This window comes from Equus przewalskii, chromosome 8 (assembly GCF_037783145.1).
Source record: "Equus przewalskii isolate Varuska chromosome 8, EquPr2, whole genome shotgun sequence".
NCBI lineage: Eukaryota > Metazoa > Chordata > Mammalia > Perissodactyla > Equidae > Equus > Equus przewalskii.
The window spans coordinates 71,331,091-71,354,649 of record NC_091838.1 but is presented as its reverse complement, the minus strand read 5'-3'; the positions used below and the strand labels follow the sequence as shown (position 1 = coordinate 71,354,649).

At 43.6% G+C, this 23,559-nt stretch overlaps 1 long non-coding RNA gene across 2 annotated transcripts in view; it reads right to left on the bottom strand.

Annotated features, from left to right (window-relative positions):
• The window catches only part of LOC103567793 (uncharacterized), an 84,026-nt gene that overhangs the window by 48,256 nt on the left and 12,211 nt on the right, over positions 1-23,559 (bottom strand). Inside the window, exons 6-8 of one of the 2 annotated variants that reach the window (XR_011543208.1) lie at positions 20,997-21,305; positions 2,144-2,267; positions 1,195-1,812 (exon numbers count right to left, since the gene is read on the bottom strand). This is a non-coding gene — a long non-coding RNA (uncharacterized lncRNA). Of the gene's footprint in view, positions 1-1,194; positions 1,813-2,143; positions 2,268-6,914; positions 7,025-20,996; positions 21,306-23,559 lie in introns of those variants that run through there. The other variant, XR_011543209.1, reaches the window with a different exon arrangement.

The window sequence follows — 23,559 nt, the reverse complement described above, 5'->3', positions numbered from 1 at the left end:
ACAGTAGCAGTAGTTAAGGTTTACGGCATGCCCACTATGTGCTAAGCATTGTACTTAATCACTTTAGCTGCCATATCTCTTTTAACTCTCACAGCAATCTTCATGGGCTCTAGTTTAATACCTAGGAATCAAAACTCAAAACATTAGCCTGAGTAAAAGAAGCTTGTACGAAAGAGAACATACAGTACAATTCAATTTATATGGCGTTCTAGAATAGGACGAACTAATCATTGTGGTAAGAACAAAAAGCAGTGGTTTCTTGGGGTGGAGACTTGAGGGTGGGGACAAGGACTGAGACTTGAGAGAATGTTCTGGGGTGCCAGGAATGTTCTGTATCTCGTAAGAGGCTTGCATGACTCAAGCATATGCATTTGTCAAAGTCATTAATGATAGACCTCAGATTTGTACATTTTATTATATACTCAAAAGAAAAAAGAATATAAACAAATATTAAACTCTAGATAATAATAAAATGCTGAAGTATTGAGGGGAGATTGTTCTGATGTCTGCAGCTTACTTGGAATTTTTGTAAAAAATAAGATAGGGGTTGGCCCGGTGGCTCAGCGGTTAAGTAAATGCGCACGTTCTGCTTCGGCGGCTCGTGGTTTGCTAGTTTGGATCCCGGGTGTGGACATGGCACTGCTTGGCACACCATGCTGTGGTAGGCGTCCCACGTGTAAAGTAGAAGAAGATGGGCACGGATGTTAGCTCAGGGCCAGTCTTCCTCAGCAAAAAGAGGAGGATTGGCAGCAGATGTTAGCTCAGAGCTAATCTTCCTCAAAAAAAAAATTAATAGTAATAAGATTGATGGATGGAGGGATAAATGAATAGATAAATATGTGATAAGGCGAGTAAGTTATAGTAAGATGATTATGGTAGAATCTTGGTGATTGGCGTATGAGTGCTTTCCATTTTTCTATATGTTGGAATATTTTCATAGTGAAATTTAGGGGGGCAAAAAGTGAATCTGCAGAAGCAAATGTAAAAAATTCTCATCCTAGTTTCCTTAGGGAAACAAATTCAGTGAACTTCTTCCCTGTCCCTAATGTACCAGTAAACCTTAAATTAGGTCTGAAATGGCAGAGAGCTGTGGCTTCAGGCACCTGGCTTGGCAAGGAGATTTTGCAGGAACATTTGGGAACATTTGTCCTGAGGAAAACCACAGCCCTCTCTGAAGGAGGAGCACAGGCTCACCGTCGCTGAGTCACTCCTGAGCTGAGATCCAGCATATTGGAGAGTGAAGGTCAAGTGCATGTGATAATGGGCCCCCGTGCCCAGGGGGAGACTGACATCACCAGAGGCTCATCTCTCAGATGATCAGAATGAGCTGTTTGCCCAGCCTGGAAGGGGAAAAGGCAGCCAAATGCTCCCCAAGCCAGTAGATGAGAAGCTCAGTCCTGGCAAGAGATGAGTCCATTCTCCATGTGATCACATTTAGTCCTTCAGTTAACTTTTATTTGGTTAGTTATATTCAGTAATCCACTCTGGTCTGGTCTCTGGGTAGCTCAGCTCTAGCAGGGCCTTTGTGCGGAACGATGTAACTGGCTTTGCTCTTTTCTTAAAACTGGAGTTGCTGGTCCCTGGAAAAAGCCCTGGATGTCATATCTGGAGGCCTGGTTATGGATTCGGGAAATTACTAGCTCTGGGAGCGCATGTGAGTCCTTTAAATTATCTGGGCTCTGTTTTCCTTCGGGCACACCGGTGCTCCATAAACGCTGGTTGTAGGTTCACCGTGAACTCCTCATGAGGCCTGCGTCTCCATCAGGTTTATGTCCTCAGAGGCTGACCTCATGCCCACCACACACGAGGCTCCTAGGAAACAAACGAAATGAAGGAACAGCCACCTTGTACTTGAACACCCCGGAAAATGCTGATAGAGTCTGAATCTGGATTTTGTCCTCTACTGCCACATACTGTAGTCTCACCATACATCAGATGTTTTACGTATTTTTAATCCTTGCCACACCTTTACGAGGTATGCATGATCAAGCTCATTTTACAGTTTTGGGAAACTGAGGCAGAGAGTGGTTTGCCATTGACCAGGATCTGAATCCACACCCTCAAAGCCCACCCCTTCACTTCTCCCCACAGTGATGGCCTGTGCATGCAGCACGCAGCGTTGTCTCCCGGTTCTGCATCTTACCCTTTCCTTATGAGAGACCAGAGTAACAGCTTCATCCACACTTGACCGAACGGGCAAAACTGTGAAAACACAGGCAAGGCAGCTCTTCTTAAGGAAAGCTCCACGTATCCCCCATTTCCAGCTGCTACGAAGGAACAAAGAAACAAATAAATCTGCTCTTAATTGTGGGCCAGGCCCTACTGCAAGCCTCATCACACTTTTGGGTCACCCAAGCAGATGAGAAGTCCCTCACTGGTGACACAATAGGGCTGCAAGTCACTCAAAAGTGATAGCAGAGGGCCTTCAATACCAGGCCCTGATTGATCGAGGCGCTGGGAGAATGTGCTCTTTGCAGACCGTGACAAAACAGCCCCGGTCCATTCATCTTCCCTGACCGCAGCTTTTCTCCTCCTGCTGGGAGAAAATGGGCCTCTAATCCCCAGCACAGTTACACCTGCCACATTGTGTTTCCATGGCTGTGGCTGCCCTGAGATTACTCTTTGAAGAGGAGATAAAAAATGTTTCAGCAGGAAGGATGGTTCCTCACATCTTTATTCTTGAGTGATACCTCTGACCCACAGGAAAAAGGGGAAATCGTGCTTTGATGCCAGAGAATTTTTTCTGGTAATTTAATCTCATCATTCCTCAAAAGCCACACTATTTTCATCTCTCCTGCCTGAAAAGACTTGATGTGGGTTTCTAGGGGAATGGCATCCAGCCAGTAGTACCACTTGGTCACCCAGATTGTGCCAGACACCGTACACAGTACATCCGGTACCTGACGGCCCTTGATCCTCACAGATACCTTCGAGCTAGGCAGGCACAGCCAATTTACAGATGAGGAAAAAGGGGGTTTACTTCTCAGTTCAGGAGGGTACTTGACTGAGTCTCGAAGGAAGAAAGTGATTTGTATAACTTCACCTAAACATCACAGTATCACACACGTGGACAATGGCTTAGATCATCACTCTGGGTTTGAACTCCACTTGCCAGTTGTGTGACCGTGGGCAAGTCACAGAAACTCATCTGCAGCAGCGATGGGAATGACGGTAATACCTTTATCCCAGGACCGAGCTGAAGATTCAATAAACTGATGTATGGGACAGTGGCTGATATATGGAAAACATCCAATCAAATTTTGGTGATTCTTAATGAAGAAGAAGAGATGGGACACAAAAAGCAGAAAGCTAAGCCGTGGAGATGAAATCTCCATCCTGCAGAAGGAGAGACATCAAGGAGCAGCTGAGTCGAGATTGGAATGGCATGGGGAGGAGTTTGGACTTGATCCAGCAGAGGAAAGATGGAGCCATTGAGTGTTCTTGAGCAGAGGAGTGGCAAGGCAAAAAGAGAGGTATTTGGAGACCTCCCTGGTCTCTGGGATGTGATGATAACTTTGGCATCACGTCAGTTGCCCAACTGCAGCCAACGTTTTTCTTCATTGTCTGATGCTTATAATTCTATAGTAATTTTTCTCAAAGTGTAGGCAGCCAACAGCTGAATCCCCTGGGAGCCAGAGAAAATTACATAGTCCTGGGTCCTGCCCAGATTTAGGAATTCAGAAACTCTGGAGGTAACGCCCAGGAATCCGCATGCTTCCAAATGCTCTGGATGATTCTTACTCACACTGAAGTCTGAAGGCCACTCACCTAAAACACGGGGCTTCAAACTTGGAGTAAAGAAGAATCTCATCTGAACAGCTTGTATTATCATAATCAGGGCACCCAGTTTCCGAGGGCTACTCATAGTATAATAATAAACCAGCCCTCTTTTAAACTGTCAGACACCTAAAAATAAAGTGAGTAAGGCAATTTGAGTTCAAGCCTCAGAAAAGTGGCCAGAGAAGGAATTACAATTAGTAACTGACCCCCTAGTACAGAGCAGGACTTTTTTAGGCCTGTAACTCATGCCAATTCAGCAGCCTAGGGCACATCTCAACTCAAGTGCCTCTCACACGGAGTCCTGGAAAGTGACCGTGACTCTAGGCGGCTCTGAGATTGGAGGCAGGGCTGCAGAGCGGGTGGAAGGAAGCGGAAGTGATTCGACTCAGGTCAACAGCATCAACTCAGCACCTACTGTGAGGCGGACACACCAGGTAACTCGATGGACATCCAGGTGACAAGGCTGAGACCTGCACTCAGGAAGTTGCAATCCAGCATAGTACATAATCCAAGAATATGACATTCTAGCAAAAAAACAATGATTAGGGAAACAGAAAAAGAAGACAATGATTCTGACTCAGTTGGGCAGGGAAAGCTCTTCAGAGGAGGTTGACAAGTGAGCATGAATGGTATTGCAACAGGTAGAGAGAAGGGGTAAGCGTATAGAGAGAGAGAAAATGACACATGCAAAGAAATACAGTTGAGGGACATAGGAAGTGGAACACAATGGAAATTTCATACAATAGAAGAGTTGGTGTCTCTCCCAGAAGTAATGGGGCAAGAGCCTAGAAAGAGAGATTGGGAGCAATTCATGAATGCCTTGAATGCCAGATAAGAAACAGGCCCATTATATTGTAGGCAACACGGAGAAATTTGTTAAATTAACCTTGATGACCAAGTGGAGAGGAATGTGCAGTGAGAAGGCATAAAAGCATTTATCAGTCTGTCTTACGGGTGGAAAATGTCTGTCCTTCCTTCTGGGCTGAGGTCCAGAAAGAAGGACTACATTCTTAGAACGTCTGTTTCTTCTTCTGAGCTTAGCACAGCACTGGGGAGATAGAAGGCGCTAAAGAAATGTTTGTCAAATTGCTTTGGAGGCAGGCAGATCAGTATGGAGCTACTACAATTGTCTAGGCAACAGAGATCACGAAAACCTCGCCAGGGCAGTGTCAGTGGGCAAAAAGAGAAGGGATCAGGTAAAGAGGTAAGAGAGGAGAGAATCCACATTTTCCTTTTCTGAGTTTACAGCTTTAAATGACTTTCCCACCTTAGCTCAAAGGATATTTGATAGATTGATTGCATACACTCTCCAATTTCTCTCCTCCCTGGATCTGTACCACTTGCAACGTGACACTACATCTCCTCCCATCAAAAGGTGAAGTCTATGTTCCTACTCCCTGGCTCTGGCCTAGCCTTAGACCTTGCTTTGGAAAACAGAATATGGAGGAACTGGGCCAGTTCTGGGCTCAGGCTTCAAGAGGCCTTGAGCAATGCTGCAGACTTTTGGAAACATACTACCACCATGAACAGAACCCAGACTGGCCTGTTGAAGTCGTTCCATGTGGTGCCATCCTATACAGACCATTCCCCAGCTGGCCCACTAGCTGGCGTCTGATGCATGAGAATAGATAAGATCAGCCCAGACCAGCCCACATTACTGGGACCATCCAGCTGACCCATAGACTCAAGAAAAATAATAAATAGTTGGGATTTTTTTAGCATGTGTGGTAATGGTTTGTTAGGCAGCAATAGTTAACTGGTACAGAGGGGACTAAAATGTCCACAGGGACCCTCCGGATTAGAGTTTCTCATGGTCAAGGGAGCTGGACTCTCTCTAGTGATACATTTTAAGCTAGGTTATAAAAAGAAAAAGGAATTTTTGAGCATCTAGCTAAAAGGATTTGCTAAATAGCACAAGTTATTGTGTTCTTTCAACAAGCATGTTGAGCATTAACCACATGATCGTCAGGCACTCGGTACTTAATTAAGTACATGGGTACTTGGTCAGTGGTTATCAAGACAGGCCCCACCCTTGCAGAGCTTTTGGGCGTGGGCTCTTCACAATTTACAAAATGCTTTCATATCCACTAGTTCATTTGCTTCTCACAGCTCAGAAACTGAGGGTCAGGAGGTCAACTAATTTCTTTAAATTATGCAGCCACTTAGTAAGCTCGCATGCCCCACCAGACTGGGAGCTGACTGTGGGATGAGAAAACAGCTTATTATAGTCCCAACTCCTGGGACCAGACCAGTAGGTCCCATAATTAGATTTTAAAGGAATGAATTCAAGGACTAGGATTCAAACCCACAGCTCTGACTCCAAGCATTCTGCTTGCTCTATAATATCAGCGATGTCTCCGACAGACTGCTCTGCGTCCTTCCCATACAAATTGAAGACACTTATCTAAATTAGGCAAAGGAAAGGAATTCATATTCCTCCTGTTTCCAGCTCCCAATTCTAGTGTTGAGTGCCGTGAGAGAATCTGTTCAATGTAGCTACAAAAGTCAAGGGATTCAGGCATGGCAGGATCCAGGTGTTCAAATATTTCCTCTCTCTCCATGTCTTGGGTCTGCTTTCCTCTGTGTCAGCTTCCTTCTCAGGCAGATTTTCTTAGCATGGTGAGTAAAGTGACCCCTGGCAACCCCAGTCTTTCAAAATCTTTTCAGCTCAAGATCTGAGAGACACTGTTCCTCTGAGTGTCCGTGTTAATTCCCTATATTGGACTCTTGCTTGGCTTATATCCCAGGCCAAATATATGCTCTGGACTAATCATTCTACCAGGATAATGGAATACTCTGTCCACTTTCCTGTTAAGGTGAACAAAAATATAAATGTCCACCAAGTAATCGATAAATATTTTTGGATGAACTAATGAATGAATCTTGGCTCACAATGATTCAAATGTATCTCCACTGCTAAGGGACAAGCCAACATCTATTTTTTTCTGCATTCCATAAGCTGAGCGTCATCTAACCAATAACCCTTCCTGGGAAGCAAGCGACGGCCTGCAATTCTAGAGGCATCTGTACCCTGAGCATATAATTAAATCAGAGGCAAGTACAGCTGGTGAAAGCAGGAAGACATGCACAAACTCTTCAATCCAGGAATGTCTGGGGACCCTGTCATTACATACCCCACATGCTAATCTATCCCACGGCGACTCCATAATCTCTGGGGCTCCCACTGTTCTCCAGCTGAAAATGTGTGAGTCCTCTTCTAAACTATGGCTTTCCTCCTCTCTCCCTTCATTGCAAAACTTTTCAAATTGAAGATTTACAAGTCACTAGGTAAGGGGTTGATCCAGCTGAGATTCAAGGTAGAGTGTTAGCATGGAGCGAGGAAATAAGTTTTAAGTCAAAAAATTCTATTCCACATACTTACTGTGTGAAGTTTGACAGGTTACTCAGAGAGGCCCAGTATTGACATCTGTACAGGGCCAGAGATAAAAATCTGCCTCGTATGGTCACTGTGAGGATTAAATTCATTAAGAACATAACAGGCCTGACATGGGGCCTAGAATGTGGCAAGTGTTTGACAAATGTCAGTTCTCCTCCCCATGATAGACATGAAATGCTCTGATTCTACTCGTTAAAGTTAAAACAAAACAAACGAAAAAACAAAAGGAAATATAACAGGAATGCCATTTAGAATTGGTCCTCTTAAAGCAAAAGCAAACTGTATGCCTAATTATCTCAATGACTCATTTCCCTGCTAGCTGCAAGACGCAGGTCCTAGGTCCCAGGAGCTCAAAGTCTGGTGGATATGACCGTGATCTATTGGGGGACAGTATAATTCAAAATGATCATCTCATTTTAGCTGGTGAATATCGGCCTTAAACTCTTGCATCGTTATCGAAATTCTGGGCAGTTATATCTCCTCTCTCCATGTAAAATGTAAGCAAAGCTAGGGCAAATTTTTTATATTTCCTACATTGCCAAATAAGTGCAAGTTAAAATAAAAATTTGAAAGGAGAGGCGAAGATTGCAAAGGAAGTGTTCTTTCCATTTTTCCAACTGATTAACAGTTTTCCTCTGAGTAAATGCTTACATTAAGGACGGCCAAGTTCTGGCCTTCTCCTCGTAGCGCAACCGCAATGTCTCAGTCCCCGTTTAAGCAAACTGTAGCACTCTTTCATACCTCAGTTTTCCCCATCTGTCAAATAGACATTGTAGCCCTTTCCCATCTTAATCTCACTTTGAATGCTCTTGACCTACTCAAGAGCAGAGATCAGATTCCGTACGTCATTGTGTTCTCTGAATTTAGCAATTTCTGGCACGTAGTATATGGTCAATAAATGGCAACAATGTAAACAACAAACTTTTCTTCCTTCTCTTTAGCTGGTAGGTCGGATGGACTGTTCTGATATAGGTTGGGCTCAGCTCATCTTGACTGGATTCACGCATGCATCAGTGATCTGCTAGTGGGTCAGCTGGGGGCTGGCTGGTCTAAGAAGCCCTTGGTTCAGATGACTGTGTTTTGCTCCATGTGGCCTCTCAGAGATGATGGGGTCTCCTGGAAAACAAGGTTTAGCAGGGCAGCATTAAAGTTATTTAATGGCGCTAAGAGATATCCTGGGAAAGCTACTCCATCAGACAGGTCCACATGAGTACAAAGAGATAAGAAAATGGATCTTCTCGCTTCACACGCTTTCATGTTCTGCTGGAGAAAATATACAACTGTTCTGGAGGGCAACTTGGTGATATTGTGTCCAAATGCAGCCTGGCTGCTCGTTTGAGCTCAAAGTTGAAAGCTTGGGAAAAATCAGGCTAGGAACAGAACGACAGGAGAGAGAATGAAAAAGGAAGTTGGGGAGGAGATGGAGGGAATCAGCAGGGAAGGGAGAGGGCACCTGTGTCCTCATGGCTCTCTTCACCTCTGTTCTGCGCTCTCTCCCCACTTCCTGGAGACAGGTGAGAAGAAAATGTGGACAATTAAACCCTCATATGGGAACCCAGGTGGAGCAAACCACGCAGCCCAGGCTGACTCGCCCATCCTCTCCAGTGCGTGCGGGTAAAGCGAGAATCCCATGGTACAGCATCAACCCCCAGCAAGGAAAGCAGCTATTGAAACTTGCTGAGCACGGAACAGCGGGGACAGATCATACCGAAACCAGTAAGTGGGCAGGTAACGCGATTTTCAAATGCAACTGGATGTCTTAGCTTCAATCTCTGAAATCTCTGCAGGGGAAAAAAAATTGCCTCCGTTTTTCTCCTTATCTGTACCCATGTCGGGGCCATTGGAGTTAGTAGCAAGCTCTTGACAGTCTGGAATATGTTCTCCATTGTATTCTTTCCGTGAAGAAAATTACAATGTGAAAAGGAAAGAGGGCAGAGAGGAACATTACATTCTAAACAGTCAGGGAGATAATTGCAAAGTCTGACTAGCTCTCTCCTTTCTCCCCCTCCCTCTCCCTTCTCGGCTGCTCTGACTTTTCTTCACCTCTAGGATCTGGCAAGCGGGGTGCTGCAGAAACTGCTGCTGCAGGTGGACCGGACGGCTTCTGCCGGGGCTTCCCCGTGACATGCCAGCTGTTTCTCATCTTCCTGGGTCGGCCCACATCCCACCCATTGCCGCCCACAAGGGAACATTCAGAGGTTTCGTTTAGGGAAAGAGGGGCTATTTTGCTTTCATTCTTTTTCTCGGTGTTTTGAGTTATCGCTTTAATACCCTAACTGCTTGGTCATGATTTAGCTCAGGTGGGTTCCAGGAATTATTGAGTAACCACCTCTCTATTTTGGGCATTTCCAAGTACATGATGACGACCATTTATTGATTCTTTACTATATGTCCAAAAACATGCCAAGCATCTATATCCCTGATATCACTTAATCTCCATAGCCATCCCAGAAAGTCAGTTGTATTTTTATTTCCATATTAATCATGAGATGTTGGGTCTCCATGAGTTCAGGTCGCTTGTCCAAGTTCACGAGCTAATAAATGGCATAGCCAAGTTTGAAACTAGTTCTGTCTAAATTCTGATCACTATGCAGCAATATGCCCAGGTCTCCCCACAAAATTGATAGAAGGCAGACCCAGTCATCAACGTCCTTAAAGTCTTAAGGCAGAAGACAGAGACCTTAATGGGGTGGTTCTAGGGGTAGCAACATGATCCATTTCTGCCCAATGAGATGCGAACAGAAGAGGTTTCCGCCAGAGTGAAGGACTTGCCCAAGGTCACCCAGCTGTAGATGTAGGTTGGAGGAAGCAATCCACACAGTTCCTCCCAGCAAAGAGATTTAAGAAATTGTGACAGGTCACTTAGCGGATGCTTGAAATAGTGCTTAAAATGATCCTCCTCCCTGCCCACCTGCGCACAGCTTGGAAAAAATGCAGGGGGAAAAAAAAAGAAGAAGAACCTTGGTTTTCTCTTTTCTTTCTTTCTTTTTTTTTTTTTTAATTCTAAGCACTGGGTTTGTTGGGCCTGGATGTCCCCATTTCATGGATGAGGAAACAGAGGCTCAGAGACTTTGAGTGACCTGGGATCTGAGGCCAGGGGTCTTTCTTCTACACTAGTTTTTCGAAGTGTGGGCCCTGGACCAGCAGCATCAGCATCCCTTACCTGGGAACTACAAGAAATGCAAATTTTCAGGCTCCACCCCAGACCCACTGAATCAGAAACTCTGCTGCTGGGGCTCAGCATTCTGAATTTTAACAAGCTCTCCCGGTGATTCTGATGCAGCTAAGGATTGAGAACTATGGCTTGACAGTGGTTTGTAATTAATAGTTAATAGGAAAACCCAGTTGTGAATCCATACTTTCTAAATTTTTGCTGCTTTAAACCACAGATCATTCTGAAAGCAATCTTACTTTGACCTTGCAGAAATCCATTACGAAAGTAAGATTGCAGCAAACTTTTAGAAGTCTAATCAGCCATGCAACTTGTGATGCGCTGGCATTTGGTACCTGGCACAAAACAGCAAGTTGCTACATTAAGTGCAAAGGTGTGAAAGGGAGAGGATGTCCCCAGTTCTCATCACTTCCTTCTTAAGCTCTGCCCATCTGAGGATCAACTCAGTGGAGTCCTCCACAGCTGCCTTGTTCCAGATGTCCTCATCCAAGGGCCTCATTGTACTGATAAGAAACCACAGCAGCTTCCTCATTGGTGAAATGACTTATCCAAGGTCACCCAGCTGCAGAGTGATATTAGAAAGGCAATCCATGCCGTCCCTATCAGCACCGATATTTAATGAATCTGACTGCCAGGTGGCCTTAGCAGATGCTTAAAACAGTGTTTAAAATGATCACCCATCTTTCTCCCTGCAATGATTGTCACACAGCTTGGAAGAAAATGACACAAAAATCAAAGAAATGGAGTGGGGTTTTTTCTCCTATTTTTTTAAGCTTGCGGTTTGTTGTATTGTTTTCAAAATTTTCAAGATTTTTCAGTGGTAACGTGATGAGGTGGTGTTATAAAAGTGCTTACATAATTCCTTCAGTTTGCATAGCAAACAAAAACTGAGCAATGTTTTCAGTGAACCCAAGATGGAAACATCTAGTTGCAGCCTCATCGTTCTCTGTCCTTCTGCATCTGAATTTACTGATAGGGTTGATCCCCCCTCCCTGGCTTCCCCTTCCTCTCCACACTGTGTTCAGATTTCTGCTCCATGTCACTGTGATTTCTCTCCAGTCATCGTCAGCAATCGTCAGCAGCAATCAACTCATCTGACCTGTCACTGGTCTCGGATCCTGCTCTCACCTTCACTATAGTGCGCCTCCATCCTTTCTCACTATTCCTGTTCTAACTCCCCCGAGAATCTATAGCCTCTGCCTGGTGATTCCAAGCATCGGTGATCTCCAAACCCTTTGGATTTCAGTCCCTGCCCTTCTGGGATGATCCATCTGAGTACACCAACATCACAAATATATACCTTATCCTGCTCTGGCTTCTTTGCTGAGCCTCAGACTGGAATATTCACCTCTTTGCAGGATCCTCTTATGAGCGTTTCAAAATCCACACAGCCCAAACTGAATTCCTCTTCTCTACCACTCCAAAAGCTGCTTGCTCCGTGTTCTAACACTAGATACACCACACCACCAACTATCCAGTTACTGCAGCCAGGAACTAGGGAGTCCTTGTTAATCCTACTGATTCTCACAAGCATCACCTCCATAACATACACACACCAAAAAAAACATACACACAAACCACATGCATGCTCTCTCTTACGCACGTGTGCCCGCACTCGTGCACACAAGCATACCCGTGTGACTCATACCCCATATGCAGTCAAAAGCCAAATCTGGTCAGTTTTGCCTCTGTATCTTCCCCTCCTCTCCAACCCTGCTACCATTGCTCTTGAGCTGAGACCCTCATTACTGCTCACCTGACTGTTTCCTGGCTGTTCTCCCTTCTTACTTTAAAGCCAAGCACCACATTGCAGGCAGAGGAGTTTCTTTAAAATGCGAATCAACCATGGTTCCCCCACTTTGTGCATTTCCACATCTCCTATTGTCTGTAGAATAAAGTTCAAGTCCTTAAGCAAGGCCAACGAAATCCAGCTTGACTTGACTCTGCAATTCCTTCATCAGTTTCCACAAGAAGCCCTCCACCAATGAGTACCTTGATATCCTCAAATACTTTACTGAAGATCCAGGCACAACTTATATCAATAGAAAACTAGTAATTAAAAAAAAAAAAGCTTTAGTGGAAACGTGATCTATGAAATAGAGATTTAGAATGCATCATTTAGTAATACTAAAGTACCCTACCCCTCCAATGCTATAGCATTTAACTGAATGACGTCCATAAGAGAGGGTATGCAACTTTAAGAAAGAATTAAGAAATTCTTCATGCACTGACGTAGATGCATGATAATTTATTTAACCAGCCTCTTATTGATAGAAATCAAGGCAGTTGCCAATCTTTCCAATCTATGTTGTTAGATTATCAGTCTGTCTGCCTTAGGGAGAAGGGACTAGAAGAAGGGTGAGAGCAAAACTGGAAAGACCAGTTACAGAGCAATAGACAGGCCAAAGAGACCAGCTAGTGGCCATGGAGATGGAGAAGAAAGAGATTTAGGGACCTAGAGGTCCTGGCCTTAAAGAATTTAGCATTGTGGGGAGAGGCTTAATAAACTAATGATTTCAATTCATTCATTCACTTAACACACATGTGTTGTCCACCTATTACATCCTTAGGGGCTCTGCGAAGCCCTGCAGATAGAGTGTGGAATAAACATGTGGCAAGTCTCGGCCCTCGTAGAGTTTTCAGGTTAAAGAGGAAAGATGGGTATTTCAAGAGGAGCTGACCCAGGCTGGGAGTAGGATAGGGATGGGGGGGCTTGTCCATAAGAGGTGTGCTAAACAGTGGGGAAACCACTGGATCAGTGGGTCTCCAAGTGTGGTCCTGACCACCAGCATCAGCAACAGCACCTAGGAACTTGTTAGAAGTGCACATTCTCAGACCCTACCCCACACCTCTTGAATGAGAAACTCTGGGGGCAAGTGGAGCCCAGCAATCTGGGTTTTAACAAGTCCTTGGGGCCATCCTTATAAGCTACAGCTTGGGAGCCACTGCCTAGAAACCCAAAAGATGCAGGAGCAAATTTTCCTCGCTGGTGCTAGTCTAGAAGGCTTAAAACAGGAAGTGACCTGTGAGCCCAATCTTCAAAGGAGAATGAGAATTCCCAAGAAGGACATGCAGAGCTGGCAGGAACATTCCAGAAATTCCAGGTGTTTGGGCTTCTGAGCCAGTTTATGGTACCTCCACCTTCATACTTTCTTAATGGATTTAGAACTAAATCAGGAGAAGTGACTTATGCACAAAGTTAGTCATTGCATTTTTGCACACAATTTAAATGCCCATCAGCAGAAAACTTCTTGAATAAATTCTGTCATACATATAAATGAGTACTATCTCTTCATTTAGAAGGAGAGAGCTCCATATCTACTCAAGTGGAGATGAGCTTCAGAATATGGGGCTAAGTACAAAAATCAAGGTGCAAAACAACATGTGTATTACGCTACTTTGTGCGGGGCGGGGGGAAATGTAGAATACATATGCTTAGAATACTGCAGAGAGATACAAGAAGTTGTCCAGGAAATTGGCTTTGCCATAGAGAATATAGGGTGGAGGACAGGAGCAGCACATTTTCATCGGAGACCACTTCATAGCTTTTTAATTGTGTTCTATGTGCGTAGATTACCAATTCGAAGAAATAGATGACGTTGTCTTTCTTTATACATGAACAAGTAGTAGGGAGATGGGAGGGCATCTGTTCTGAGTGCCTTCTGGCCCTCAGGAAAATTCGTCCCCCTGCCTCACCTCTCTAACTCTTCTTGGGGAATTTCACAGGGTGGGGGATGTGACAGGGAGGGGTGTTCAGTGTTATAATTACCACTTTCAGTACCTATTTTGTTCTAACAGGATGTGCTGCATGGGTCAAAACCCTGGACCAAAGTAATAGCAAACTTGCAGTTTGCGGTATGCTGAGTTCCTGGTATTTGGGAAATGGCCACTGCAGCAACGGCAGGCTGGGGTGAGACAGGGCAGGGGTGCAAGAGTTGGGGGGAGGGCCCAAACAACCACTGTGGTGAGAAGGCGGCCCGTGGGGTCTCCATTCAGAAAAAAGAACAATTGGTGGTTTCAGGCAGCTGAGGGAAATAAGACAAAACCTATCAGGGGAAATACTGACTTGCCTCTATCCAAAAAAGGGAAAAAAGAGGTGCAAAAGAAGTCACTTAGTACAAAATGCTGCTACCTTTAGCAGCTTTTAGCACCCTCAAAAGAGATTATCTCACCATCATTTGTCTGCCTCACCTCTCTGGAAGGAGAGGGAACTCACCTTTAAGGAGTGCCAAGTATCCACTAGATTCATTTCATTACCCGTTTTTGTTATCACATCTAGTCCTCTCCAAAACCCTTCCAGGAAGACACCCCGCTTTGCAGGTGTGGAAACTGAAGCTTAGAGGAGTAATGAGACTTGCTCAAAGTTGCACTAATGGAGCCAGAACTAGAACTCAGTTCTTTCCGACTCCAAAATCTCTCCTACACTGATTTTATCTTCCAGTGAACTAAGGAAAGGCTCCTTTTCGGGTTCTGAAATCAGTCAATCACTGAGCCGGCCACGTGAGCCCAGCCTCAGACCCCTGGATTTGAAAACTGCAATTGAAAGCAGCAGAAAGTACTGGGATATTTGCAAGAAGACAAAAGAATTCACCCAGGAAATCCTGTTTAAGACGGAGAGAGGATTCCCAGGATTGGTCTGCTTGGGTAACCACGGTTTGTATTTGCTTCTGTGAAAATGCTGGTTTATCAAGTGTGTGTTCTTGATGGAAATCTCGCACCCATGCATCACAAGAGTGTTCTGTTTGCATGTTGCCCAATAGCTAGGCCCACACAAGCCTCCAACTCCATGAGCACGGTCAAGATAAAAGCTTGTTGGAAAGGATTATGACCTTCTCTGAGGTTAAAAAGAAAACTTGCAGATGGCTTCAAACTGAAAGGCACCTTGACCCAAATAAAATAAGACATCTCTGAGATGTATCGTTGAGCCATACAGCAAGATTCATTGAGGACCTACTAGATGCCGAGGATACCCAGATGACTCAGAGATAGTTCCAGTCTCGACAGTCTTTGACAATTTCCACCTAACGCAAATATAACGCTGAGGGATAAACTCTAAAAGAGAGGCCTCAACAAATGCCAGAGAGCACAGAAGGGCAGGTAGTTAATCCTTCCTAGGACTGGGGTGGTGGAGCAGGGGTTGGAGAATTGTGGATGCTTTTAGAGGAGTGGCCTTTGCAATAAGCCTGGTAGGATGTGGAGAAGGACATTCCAGGTAGAGGAAGGGCATCAGCAAATTTTTGAAAGCTTGAACATTTATTTTGTGTGCAACGGTGTTTTTCCTCAAGTTAGAACCTGTCTCCAGTTCCTGTCTCTGCTATCGACTTGCTGTGTGATTCTGGACATCTCACATTACCCCTCTGGTTTGAAGTCTCAAGTATAGTTCGTGTAGACTATAGAAGGACAGAGAGACAGAGACAGAGATCTGTCTCAGTTTGAGGTCAGAGGGGATACAGAATTGCATGTCACAGAGGATCCTGACTGGGTTTGTCACAATCTCTAAGCATCTCTGCGTGAAAACACACATTTGATTCAAAGATCACAGAGGAAGGTTTCCAAGGTTAACTGGTGGCTCTCATTCACATTGCTTCATGTCTCAGGTATCTGGTCAAGTTATCAAGAAAAGAGGAAGTAAAAATAAAAAGGGCTAGACAGCTAACAGCAGGTGATTGCTGGTGGTTGCGGAGAGCCGCAAGATGGAGTTCTCCCTTAGCCTCTTGCTGTGCCTCTGTCTGGACCACTTGCACCTTCGCTCTTTGACTGGCCAGACCCAGCTGCAACATCAACCATTTCTACGTTCCTTCCCTGACCCACCGACACAGGTCAGGCATTCTTCTTCTATGCTTCCCAGCACTCTGCTTCCTTCACTATAACCTTTATCAGACTGAATTGTAGTTGTCTGTTTCCCTTTTAACATCCCCTGTTAGACTGCGTGTCTTATTAGGACAGCCATCATGTCTCTCCTTTACACCCTGAGCCTGTTCCATAGCATGGAAAAAGTAACCGTTGCAAATGAATAAGTGAACAAATGGATGAGTAAATGAGAGAATGGAAGATGGAAGATAATAAACAAACTGCAATTATCACAGCCAAGAAGACTAGTTCCTCAGAGCGTGAAAGACACACTCTCTGGGATTCCACGCACCATTTTGGCTGAATGTGAGGGAAGAGCAAGGGAGTGCCAGCCAAATAAGTACTGTATTACAACTGTCATTGAGACCATATTTTATCCCCCATTGCTGGAATTCTGAAAATCTAGGTGGGTATTTTGGCCATTTTTCTGTGAGGATCAGAAAGCATAATCTACTCCTTTCTTCAAGAGTTAGCTTCAGATAGCTGAGCTAAATGAGTTTTAGAAGACACGAAAGGAATCTGTTAAGAAAAGAAAACATGAGCCATTATTTGATATAGGAGATGGCAGGCTGGAATCAAGTGGAAGATCTGAGATGCTGAGATGGATTTCAACTGAGCCACAGGAATAAGTGGGAAAGTGAAGGCAGATGATGGTGATGAGGAAGAAGTTGACGACAATGATGAAGATAGTGGTGATAATGGTCAACATTTGGAGCATTCTACATTCATTATCTTATTTACTCTTCACAACAACCTTATGAGGGGGTTACCATTCTTATCCTATTCTATAGATGAGGAAAATAAAACTAGAAAGGTTCAATAATTTACTCAGGATCATACAGCTCATAAGTGGCAGAATCAGGACTTAAACTCAAGTCTGGCTCCAAAGCCCATTCAGCTAACCATAGTTGTTCTGCCATCCAGTTTCTCTTATGGGTCAATATCCTCTTACTTAGAATCTTGATTTCTTCATGCGAATATGCCCTCTATCCTGAATAACAGAGTCGTTGCTGAGAAGAAATAAACTTTACATCAAACTTAGTTCCCTGGAAGTAGGTCAAAACACGCTTGACTATTCTACTAACTCAATACTGATTTCATCTGCATGTTCCAAAATGAAAGTCTGCTGTAGTATAGCAAACAGCGTCCAGAACCTGATTTCAGAAGATAGAAGGTAAATTCAAGTGTGCTAGGATTAATCCAGATTTCGAATATTGCATGTCATTAATCCTCATGAACCACTAAATTTCGTATAGATCCCATCAGTTCTGCATGCTGCTTCTCTTTATCCAAAGGTAGCCCTGAAATCCTTTCTCAAGCTTTCTCAAGTCTTTGCTTGGGAAAGAATAATTGTATTAGGTGCCTGATCCATTCCAGGAAATTTAATCACTATGGTCTTAACTAATTGCCAGCTCTTAAAAGACAGGAAATATGACCATTAATTCCCATTTACCTAAAAGTCAGGGGATGGAATGGTCTCATTAATTTAATAGTCTGGCGAATTAAAAAAGACTACAGCTAACAAAAGATGGATTTCTAGATTTCCAAAATGTAGGCTATGATAAAATACAACACATTTAACCTCATATAAAATAAGAATGCCTTACAGCTTATAGATTACTCTGAAGTATATTAGCAAATATGAGGGAAATAATAGCATTATCTACATTATAGACAGAAAATCTCGGAAAGATTTAATTATGCATCCCAAGCCACAAAGAAAATAAGAAGCAGAACTAGAATTTGAGCTATGTCTCCTAACTCTTCACTCAGTGAGCATCCTGTCACCTGTCCTGCCTCACAGTTTTGGTCACTCTTCCTTTCCAGCCAAGGCAAGTATTGCCAACACAGATGGACAAACAGAATTCACAGACAGTCAGCAAACCATACAGAAGTGCAGCCTGGAATCTGTCTTAGTAAAAAGGAAATGTGGAATTTATTATGGAATATGGCTTGTTTATAAGCCCCTTGAGTGTAAGGGTCATGTCCTGTTAACCTTTTTATGCCTAAGACTCAGCACAGAGCAAATGTTTATTGAATTCAACAACGAGAATGTTACTATTCTGTTCGTATGGCAAAGTGTTTGGGGGCGAGTCCTGAGCTATGAGCCAACTCTCTTCCAATTCATTACTCTCTCAAGTCAAATCAAATCAAGAGCTCAGATTTGGACTGGAAATATTCCTGAGCAGGATCCCTTGCGAACTTCCACCCAGAACAATGTCATCAGGTGCTGTCAGGAGATGTCACCTCAAGAGCAATAAAAGAAACACTGAGTGACATTAGGCTGATGAAATCAGAGCTTTGCCTACATCAGCCAGTGGATACCGAGTCAAAGACTGGCTTCCAGCCACAGCTTGCGTTGACATGCAGGACATGGTACATGTCTCTAAAAGAACCAGAGGCTCAGACTAAAAGAGTTGTCCCCTGTCTTTTATAGATGCCCTCACTCCTGGAGGCCAGACAGAGCTCCCATGGCCACATTTCCAGAGATGACCTATCTTTCTTTGTTGACCACTGACCACTGCTCACACGGGGGTCTGTGTGGTACTCACAGGCTGGATCAGTCAATAAGGATGGGAATGAATGGCCAAAGGCTTGGTTTTCAGACTGTTGTAGTTTAAAAATCTTGATTTTTCTAGCTGTGTGACTTTGGGCAAGTTGATTAACCTCCCTGAGCCTTAAATTTTTCTTCTGTGAAATGAATGGGCACAAAGATTAAACGAGATAATGTATGTAAAACATCTAACATATAGTAATGGGGTTGAATCTCATGTGACATGTAAATGTTACATATAGCTAAAATTACCATTGAAAATCCCTTAAGTTGCCCAGAAAGGACACTATACATGTTCTTTTATATATAATCTGCCACAGTAATATATACATATAAATATACGATGGATACAGTAATTAGTGTTTGTGCAGAAATATAATTTTATAATATTGTACTTACATATAAAAGAGCATGTAGTTGAATTTGCATGAGTTAAATAGGCATATGAGAAAACTCCACTCTAAATACAAGTTGAGCATTTATGATGTTACTGTCATGGGGGTAGTAGACGCAAAGAAGCATAAAATGATTAATAATAGTGGATTAAGCCTATTCCCTAATCAGGGCTGTCTTCTAAGCACTGTTTCATGTTTCTTCATTTAATCTTCAAAACAACCCTACAGTGTAGTTCCTATTATTATCCTCATTTTACAGATAAGGAAGCTAAAGAACCAAGAAGCAGCATACAGTCTGACCCACAAAGAGGAATGCAATACAGTTCTACAGATGAACTGAAACTGAAATAAATATTTGTAAGATGACAGCCTGGAAAGATAAACACGAGTGACAGAGGAGTGATGCAGATGACAATGCGTGAAGTCAGGATTTCCGAGCTGGAAGAATCCTGAGTGTACCTAGTCTTGTAAGGGAAGAATTCACTGTGGGGTTGAAAGTTCAAGAAAGACTCTTCTAAAGTTGAAACCTGGGGCCGGCCCGGTGGCGCAGTGGTTAAGTGTCCATGTTCCGCTTCTTGGAGGCCCGGGATTCACCACTTTGGATCCCCGGTAGGGACATGGCACCGCTTGGCAAAAAGCCATGCTGTGGTAGGTGCCCCACGTATATAGTAGAGGAAGATGGGCACGGATGTTAGCTCAGGGCCAGTCTTCCTGAGTAAAAAGAGGAGGATTGGCAGATGTTAGCTCAGGGCTAATCTTCCTCAAAAAAATAAATAAAAATAAAAAAATAAAGTTGAAACCTAAGCTATGCCTTAAAGGGTGGGTTTTCCTACTCAGGTGGTGAGGAAATGGAATCAAGTGCACGTATGTTGGTAATGGGGTGCAAAAATGTGGAAATAGGTGTATGACATTTTGTTTAGCGGCCATATAGAAAAGCCTCTTTCTAGCTACAGTGGGAAAGGATGGGGAGACGTGAAAAATAGGCCAAGGTCGTATTGTGTCGGTCTCTGGGGTAACACTCCAAGAAATTTGGCTGTGGACCTTTGGGAGCCACTGAAGACTCCGGAACTGTGAAGCAAGAAGATAAAATAGGGTATTCGGGGAAGATCCATCCCACACCCAGCACCACATGTCTGGGCCATCAAACCAGCTGGACTGCCCCTCCATGAGAAGCAGCTAAAAACAGTTCTGTGGTGGTCATGTTTACTCAGCAAGCAAATAGCTAAGCAAATATGTCTTCTTTCAGGATGAATCTGGACTTTCCAAACCCTTGGGGGACAACTTCATACACAACCCACAGGGCCTCTGCTGAATGTCCCTTACAGCCTGATGGCAAAGCCATTCCTGGCACTCGATGGTGATGCTTTCTTTTCAATGCTCCTGGTAAATTAAATCTCCTGGAAGGCACCTTCCCTGAACCTTTTCCCCCTCCGCTTAACTCTTTCCATTTTCACTGCTTCCCCCAAACTGAATTTATATGCGTCATTGGCAAATTGTTGACGATGACGTAAACACTTGCTACAGAGAAGTCCCAACTTCTGATGCCTAGTAGTAGTAGTAAAATAAAGAATTTGCTCCCCACTGTCTTCTTAGTATACTCATTCCACTTTTAAAAAGATCCACTGATTTAGGCAAGCCTGTTCTACAAAGCTAGGAACACAAAGATGTGAGCGAACGGGGCCCTGGTTTATGTTAGAGAACTTGAAGGAAACTCAGCGTTGAAGTAGCTCTTGTGTGGTATGGTAACACCTAGTGGCAAAGTGTGATGTTATAACTCAGCCCTGTTAAACATGGTGAATACAGTCAATCCTCATTACTCGTGGATTCCATATTTGTGTATTTTCTTACCTGCTGAAATTTATTTGTAACCGCAAAATCAATAGCCACAGCTCTTTCAGGGTCCTTCATAACACTTGTGCAGAGCACCAAAATTTTGCCTTACGCGTTGTGTGCATCCCCAGCTATAGTCCAACAGAGTGATGCTCTCCCTTCTTGTTTCAGCTGTCTTATTGTAAACAGGTGTCCTTTTCCTGATCTATTTAGCACCACATTTTTCGCGCTTTTGCGCTTTTTGTTGGTTCGCTGTTTAAAATGGCCCCCGATGGTAGTGCTGAAGTGCTGTCCAGTGTCCCAAAGCACAAGAAGGCTGTGATGTGCCTGACAGAGAAAACACACGTTAGATAAGCTTTGTTCAAATGTGAGTTATAGTGCTCTAGGCTGTGAGTTCAATGTTAACGAATCAACACTGTATGTTAAATAAGGTGTCTTTAAGTAGAAACACACAGAAAGCAAGCTTATGTACTGATCAGTTGATGAAAATGTTGTGACCAGAGGGTCGCAGGAACCTGATTTTATATTTCGCTTAGGAGCAAGAGTTCAATATTCACTAATTCAGTGTTCATGGCAACTTTATACAACATATTTACTGTGAATAATGAGAATCAAGTGTACCTGGAAAGGGGATGGTGCCGTGTGTAGAAGATTGGCGACAGGAGAGACCACCGGGATAAAGAGGATCCATAAGAAAAGCTTCAAAGGAATTTCAAGACTGGAATAAATTCTAATGGACAATGGAGCGGAAAAACAATGGTACCACAAAAAGAAGACAGCAGAGACTACAGAACAATGCTGAGTTCCGATAGCAAAGCAACATTCTTAAAATATGCTACAAACTTTACCACTTTTGTAAAATTTTGAACTCAATTAACCACTGATTTTGTTCTTCATGAACAGATACTGCTGTTTCTTGAGAGTCTATCTGGAAAGAAATTTTCTTTATAGTTAACTTTATTTTGGAAAACAAAGAATCACATTACTTTTTTCCCCAGGAGAAAAGATAATATCAAATATAACCCTGGCTGATTACGCTAGTTTCCTCATTGCCCCATGGATAGAAGGAGCTGATTCCTGGCATGTCACTCATGTTCTTTTTTGTGCTTCAAATGCTCCCTCCTCCCACTGAGAACCCACCCCACACTTTAGAACCCAACATAATTCCTTTCTAGAGCATTCATTGTGTATTTTATATACTAGGAGAATGATTAAGAGGACATACATTGGAATCAGACAGATATGGCTTTGGATTCCAACTCAGCCACCTGCCAGATCTCTGTGTTTGAGGAATTATTGAACCTCTCACACTTTAGTTTCCTGATCTCTAAAATGAGTATTAAGTAAGGAAATATATGCAGCACATTTCCTGACACGAAGCAGGTGCTCAGTAAACTGCAGCTGCTTCACCCATGACTTATTATTGGTTTTTCTGTGTCTCCAGAAGTCTATCCCACGCTGTCTCATTTGGGCTCTGTGCCTTAATTAACCCATTGACACGAAGTTTGTCTCTGAGATAAGACTCTAAGATCTTTGACAGCAGGAGTCACGCTTGTGTTCATGACTATCTCAGAGCCAACTTCCGCTCTCCTCTGATTCCGACTTCTAATCATTTGCAGGTTTCTCACTTTCCTTCTCAGCATCTCCACTGCCACTTCTCTGTCAAGGACCTCCTGGAAACTCATCAAGACTCTTGCACAAATTTCCCAGAGATCCCTCTTTTTCGGTCTCTTCCTTCTCTGACCTATTATAATATTAATAAATACTCTTTCTTAAGCTCTTACTACTTACCAGGGACTAAGAAAAGCACAAGACATACTCTTTCTCTAACCTCCATAACCACTCTAACAGTATTTCTCATTATTCTGTTTTGTAGACGAGGAAACTGAGCAAAGCTGAGAGAAGTTGTTATATGCCTGAAGCTACCCAGTAAATTACCAGGTTAGGGTTCAAATCCAAATCTATGTCTGTTACAATGCCTTTTCCAATATGCCCTGCTCCATCCCAATATATTTTAAAGTCTAATACCAATGAATTTTGCTAAGTCACAGAACTCCTCAAATACCTGCAAGGGCTCCTTTTTATTTGCTAAGGAACAATGCGAATCCCTTGACCTGGAATTTAAGGTTCTCTGTAGCTGACCCCAGCCCACAGCCCGAGTTTTATCTCACTGCTGCCCTTCTTGAACCCATCACAGCCAACAAAACCATTCTCTGCTATTCTTCATGGAAGCACCGCATTTGCTTACATCTACGTACTTACTTAAACCAGTCTTCTGTTGGGAATGTTCTCCGGGCTGCCACTCTCATCTTCACACATCCAGATCCTTACTGTCCCTCAGAGCCACCTCACACACTGTACCTTCCTTGAAGCACGGATATCATTCACTCCTTCATTCCACGCATTTAGCGTCTATCGCATGCCAAGCAGTTTAACCTTCCACGCGGTTCAGCACTTACAGGGGTGAGTATACTGACAAGACATGTATGCAGGTGGGGCACGGAGGAGCATTAGACAGTCAAAAATGCCCTTTGGGAGGAGGTGATGGCTTGGTTGAAACTGAAGAAGTTAGCAGTTAGTA